Source organism: Myotis lucifugus, unplaced genomic scaffold (assembly GCF_000147115.1).
Source record: "Myotis lucifugus unplaced genomic scaffold, Myoluc2.0 scaffold_468, whole genome shotgun sequence".
Classification (NCBI taxonomy): Eukaryota; Metazoa; Chordata; class Mammalia; order Chiroptera; family Vespertilionidae; genus Myotis; species Myotis lucifugus.
The window spans coordinates 280192-286722 of NW_005871516.1; the positions used below are offsets into that span (position 1 = coordinate 280192).

The 6531-nt window shown below is 50.9% G+C and overlaps 1 long non-coding RNA gene across 1 annotated transcript; it reads right to left on the minus strand.

Moving 5' to 3' along the window:
* Positions 1 to 1324: 1324 nt before the first annotated feature.
* On the minus strand, positions 1325 to 3296 carry LOC106694450. The gene is made up of 2 exons (XR_002826367.1): positions 2713 to 3296; positions 1325 to 1535 (listed from the first exon to the last, which is right to left on the minus strand). It is a non-coding gene; the product is annotated as an uncharacterized LOC106694450 (long non-coding RNA).
* Positions 3297 to 6531: the final 3235 nt, after the last annotated feature.

The window sequence follows — 6531 nt, forward strand, 5'->3', positions numbered from 1 at the left end:
TCTGAGCCTTTTGTTTCTTAATAAGCAGCTGAAAATCAATACCCCAAAAGCAGCTCCACGGAGGCCAGACTTTGGTTCCTCTCCGTTGCATTCCAGTGTTAGAAGGTACCACGTGAGCATGAAACAATCCCAGCTCCTGCTTCATCGGGGTCCCCCAGCGGCAATTTCATAAACCCACGTAGGGAGCACAAGCCGCAGCCAGCTGTCTCCCGCCGGACTGTCCCAAGGTCCCCTAGTCCACGGTGACCCCAGGGCAGAAGCACCCCACTTCTCTGACAATCCCTTTTCCTCTCTCTGGGTAGCTTCTCTCGCCCCAGCATCTGGTCATCGGTCCCTAGGACTATGGGATCGTCTAGGAACACGCTTCTTAGGCTCCAATAGTAACTCCAGTACGTTTCTGAATTGTTTCACACGAGGCTGACCTTTTTTTCCTCATTTCTGTTGAAGAGCTGCACAAAATGAAAGGCTTCTATGGGCAGAAGGGGTGAGAAAGGAAACTTACAGCGGAGAGTTGGGGGAGCAGGGTCTCCAGCGGGGACCCCTCCCCATGTGCTGACGGGGAGATTCCAGGCTGACCGGCTACCTTTGCATTCCTGGGAGGGGCCGAAGCTGCAGTTAGTTTAGATCTTGGGTGCGAGGTCTTGGTTGGTGACGTGGGCCTGCTTTCTCTCTTTTCACACTGCCCACAGGTACAGTTCTGTTCTTTGGAACCACTAAGTCCTCAAATGCGTGATTTTGTTTTTCTGGAATAAGTTTCATTCCATCCTACCAATCCTCCTCTATCATAAAAGGCTAATATGCAAATTGTCCCCTTTGACCGGGAGTTCAACCAGGGGGCGGGGCCAGCCAACTGCCTGCGGCCCCTACTACCCCCAGCGGTCCCTTACATTTTAAAGAGAAATTACACATCAACCCTCATCACTAAACCCTGTAAAAGGTAAGGCGTTAACTCCTTCTGAACGGTATACATAATAAAGAACGCCAAATCTGTAAAATTCATATATAAATTCCCAATAAAACACATTCTTTCCTTTTCGTTGGACACAACTCCCTTCCTCCAGTTTTTATTTTTTTTTTTATTTTTTACAGAGAGGAAGGGAGAGGGATAGAGAGTTAGAAACATCAATGAGAGAGAAACATCGATCAGCCGCCTCCTGCACACTCCCTACTGGGTATGTGCCTGCAACCAAGGTACATGCCCTTGACTGGAATCAAACCTGGGACCTTTCAACGCTCTATCCACTGAGCCAAACCGGCTAGGGCCCTTCCTCCAGTTTTAAACACCACCTCCTTTGCTCAAAAAAAAATGGCAAGCAGGAAGGTGAGGTTTCCACAGCGATTTATTGTTCATCATTTTAACGTTTTCACGAAGACTGTTCACATAGCGAGACATCCTCAAACACTGTCGCCGAAATGCTTGTTGCTGTTTTTTCAATAACACCGATGAAGCAGTGGCAGCAGTTTCCCTCCCTGGTGGAGCCTGTGGGTGTCGGTGTCCCTCCAATAAAAGTCCCATTGACTAATATTCTTGGCACCTGTCGGATACACAGAAGCTCAGGTGTCACCCAGTGTCAGCAGCAGAACAGCACTGCGCGTAATGATGATGGGTGCTCACGTCTGGGTACCGTTACGGGCCGGGCACGACACTAAGGAAGCTCTTCCCTAAATCACCTATTTACATCTTTCCACGCCGAGTCAGTTATAGTTTTTAGCCTTGTTTTGGAGGGAAATGAGGCGGTTACTTGTCCAAGATCATAGTCAGTAAACGACAGAGCTGGGACTTAAATTTAGGACCATCAGACTCTCCAAGCCCTTCCTCCTAATCACCGCGCCACATAAAAGTCCCTGATTATTACTAATGTTTAACTCTCTTACAGTTGTTGACTAAAGGGGAAGAGGACACAAATTTCTTCCATGCACATAAGGAGGAAAGTGGCACCATGGGATATTTTTCTGATAAAGCATATTATGGGAAAACCCACAAAGTTCAAGAATCTGCCTGACCGGCATGGCTCAGTGGCTGAGCGTTGACCTATGAACCAGGAGGTCACGGTTCAATTCCCGGTCAGAGCACATGTGGGGGTTGTAGGTTCAATCCCCAGTGTGGGGCGTGCAGGAGGCAGCCCAGCAATGATTCTCTCTCATCGCTGATGTTTCCTTCTCCCTCTCTGTCCCCCTGTCTCTATGAAATAAATTTTAAAAAATATTTTTTAAAAAAAGAATCTAAGCACATGGAGCACTAAAGCACTCCTATTGAAACAGTCTGAACTGTCCAGTCAAACACACAAACACACACACACATGCACACACGCGCGCACACAGGCACGCACACACACAAATACACAATCTTGAAGGATAGAAATAAAACAAGAGCCCTAGCTTGTTTGGCTCAGTGGATAGAGCATCGGCCTGGGGAGTCAAGGGTCCCAGGTTCGATTCCGGTCAAGGGCATGTACCTTGGTTGCAGGCACATACCCAGTGGGGAGTGTGCAGGAGGCAGCTGATCGATGTTTCTCTCTCATCGATGTTTCTAACTCTCTATACCTCTCCCTTCCTCTCTGTAGAAATAAAACAAATTAACTCCCCTCTTTCCTAGTCTATAAATCTGGTTCCCGGATCTGCCATTTCTTGATCAATGTAAGATTTTCAGAGAATGTCCGGGTCCTGGTTCCTAACACGAGGGTGACCCCCCCCCCCCAGGTCAGCACCCACTTTGGGGGGAAGCACCGCAGAGCAGGACGCCGTCCTCCCGCCAGTCATCCTGGAAGCGCGTCCTGAGACCGGCTTCACATTCGAGGTCAGCCCCCCGCTGTGCACTCCCGTTCATGTCGTGGAAAAGCTGCTTGGCCAGGCTGCAGTGGGAACAGGATGTCATCAGAAATGGTTTCCTGGCGTCAAACAAGTCATCTTAATGCCAGACGTTAACCTTCGGAAAGAAATCGTGGCACCGCGGACGGGCATGGGTGTTGGGGTCTCGGGACTGATTCGGGGCTGGGACCAGGTCTCCATCCCTCCTTCCTCCTCGGCGCGGAGGGTAATGGTGTTCATTCCGAGGAACACGATGGGAACAAAGGTGCCACCGACCCGCCGATGGGAGGTGCTGGCCCGGAGTCCCGACAGCGGCAGCCGTTCATAGACGCGAACACCCGTGTGCGGGACACGGCGCCCAGTGAGGCCGCCCCCAGTCCCGGGAGAGGTCCTGCCGGCCTCCCCACCCGCCCCGAGGAGAGCGGCCCGGGGAAGGGAGTAACTTACTCCAGGTCCTCGGCTACTCGGCGGCAGTGTCGGGATTTGAACCCCTAACAGGGACAAAGCCGAGGTCCGCGTGGGGGAGATGAGTGCGCATAGGGACCCGGGAGAGGCGGGGAGGAGCTGGGGGGAGGAGGGAGGAGGAGGGAACGCCGAGCAGCCTGGGGTCCTCCTGGGCGGCAGGAGGAGAGCTCAGGTGCGGGGCAATGCAGGGAAGGGGGCGCGAGGAGAGGAGAGGAGGGCGCTTCCTCCTCCAGCCCCGCTCACCCCAGAGGCTGCCGCTGAGCCCCTCCCCGCGCCGCCCCAGACCCAGCCGCTCCGCAGGCGGGACCGAAGAGGGACGGCGGCAGGTCGCGAGGCTGATGCTGGCCAGGAGGAGGGCGGGTGCGGAGCTGCCGCACTGGCATAGGGGCGAGGCCAGCAGGTGGCGGCCACCGCCCAGCAGCGCCAGGTGCTCGGGCTGTAGAGGGGCCCAGCCCAGCCGGGTGGCCCGGTGGTTGAGCTCCGACCTCTGAGCCAGGAGGCCACGGTTCCATTCCCCATCAGGGCACAGGCCCGGGCTGCGGGCTCATCCCCAGTGCGGGGCGTGCGGGCGGCAGCCAATGCCTGATTCTCTCTCATCACTCATGTTTCTCTCCTTCTCTCGAATGAATAAAAATATATATTTTTTAAAAAAGCGCGGGGGCCCAGCGTCCCGGAGGCGCCGACTCCCCGGTGCCCGAGGCCAAGCTGGCCTCCCCGAAACTGCCCGCCATTGCGGTTCCCCGAGAACATGGCCGGGCGCCGGCGTTCCGCCTGCGGAGGGCTCAGCGGGGCGAGGCGCTCAGCGTCCCGCGTCCCGGCGGCTCCGCAGACTGGCCGGGCCCTGTGCCCGCGGCACCACTTCTTCCCGCGGCGCCTGAGGCCACGCCCCTCCACTCGCGCGTTCCCGCCTCCCTCGTGGCCACGCCCCTTCCTGCCTTCTGCTCTTGTGTCGTGTTTTTATCCTGAAAACCCCGCATGAGTATGGCCCAGATTCCTCCCAGTAGCTGGTAACTTAGCGTCCTGCCCCCTCTGTGCCCCGTCGCATGCGTCACCTAAGAGTCCTCATTGCGCCCCAGAGAAGGTCTTCCCTGACCTCTTATCCCGAGAACTGGCGTTGGCCGCGGTGAACTCAGAGGCAGAAAATGCAGAGCTACCTATTCTAAGAGGATTTCTACCAGAGGATCGGTGCCTGGGCCATGTCACCGACCGGCTGAGACCTAACTACAGGCTTGCGTCATGGCCTTTCCCACCGACTTCCACGCACGGCTCTCAAGACCCGTAGAAGCTGAGGCCATGGTAGCTCAGGGAAACCATTGCACCTGTTTTTTTCCTGGAGCCTTTCCCTAGCCGGGGTAATACTGCTTCCTTCCCCGACACAGCTAGGAGTGTGTTTGCTTCTGAATTTTCATATGTCACCTTCCATAATCATTTATATGTAAAAAGTAATTAATAAAATATTTGATTGAAAGAAGTAGAAGGAAAGCTGTGCCAAATAGTGCTAATAAGGTACATAAATGAAAAAAATTATATTTGTAAAGGATATTAGAATCATGGGTACAGCTTTATGAAATAATACATTAATATTTACATAGAGTGCATAATTCTATTGAGACTGCATACAATCATGAAAATATGTGGCCTGGGCCTAGAAAGGCGGTATTCAAAAAATCAATAGTTTTAGAAGAATGGTAGAAATATTGGTGATCACTTTTTTTTAAATATATTTTATTGATTTTTTTTTTTTACAGAGAGGAAGGGAGAGGGATAGAGAGTTAGAAACATCGATGAGAGAGAAACATTGATCGGCTGCCACCTGCACACCCCCTACTGGGGATGTGCCTGCAACCAAGGTACATGCCCTTGACTAGAATCGAACCCGGGACCCTTCAGTCCGCAGGCCGACGCTCTATCCGCTGAGCCAAACCAGTCAGGGCTGGTGATCACTTTTAATATTCAGTAAGTTTGTGGTGATATCATTTTTGCAACTGAGAAAATAGTACAAATACATCCTGTTGCTCTGTAAATAGCCTAATAGCTATGAATTGTGCCAGCATCCATTTTTAAGATATTCCCAAAAGCCAGTGCTATAATATGCATGCATGCCTACTGTCTCCACATCCCTTCCTCCCACTCTCTCTTTAATCCATTGTACCACTCACATAGCTTTTCTCAAGGTGAACATAATGCACATCCCAGTGCTTAACTTTCAGTCCTCACTTTATGTACGTTATCAGCATTACTTGGCACAGTTTACCACTCCTTTGTATTTGAATGCTTATCTGTAAACATTGCAGTATGTAGTTCTAATATAGAATATCACATAAGTAGCAACCTAACAAATTATAATACATCTAAAATAATAATCAGTAATTTCTCAATATCATCAAACATCTAGTTGGTGTTCCAATTTGCAATTGTCTCATAAATGTTGCAATTATTTTTCAGTTTGGTTGAGTCAGGATCTAAATAAAGTTTACACACAATGATTGGTTGGAGCATCTTTGGAGTTCTTTTAAGTCTGTTTGTCCCCACTCCTTCTTTTTTCTTCTTATGCAAGTTCTTTCTTTGTTTTTTAAATATGTTTTTATTGATTTCAGAGAGAATGAGAGAGGGAGAGAGAGATGGAAACACCAATGATGAGAGAAAATCATTGATGGGCTGCCTCCTGCATGCCCCCTACTGGGGATTGAGCCCACAACCCAGGCATGTGCCCTGACCGGGAATCGAACCATGACCTCCTGGTTCATAGGTCAACACTCAACCACTGAGTCACGCTGGCGGGGCACCTTGCAGATGTTTTTAAAGACGGACTCCATCTATGTCACCTAGACCCGTGGTCGGCAAACTGCGGCTCGAGAGCCACATGCCGCTCTTTGGCCCCTTGAGTGTGGCTCTTCCACAAAATACCACGTGCGGGCGCACGTACAGTGCGATTGAAACTTTGTGGTCCGTGCGCAGAAGTCGGTTTTCGGCCTGGGCGAGTCTATTTTGAAGAAGTACTGTTGATATTTGGCTCTGTTGACTAATGAGTTTGCTGACCACTGACCTAGACCATAGGATTTTAACTAATGGTTGATAAAATATTAGACAACTTCTCCTTCCCATAAGGGTTGAAGATGGAAAAACTTGATTCACAGCAACTGGAGTAAACAGTATTGGAGATTGCGAGAGGGAAAGAAGATACGCAGAAAAATCCTCTTCTCGTCATAATACCCCTGAGACTCTTCCATGCAGAAGTCACCTTCCCATGCCTGGCTC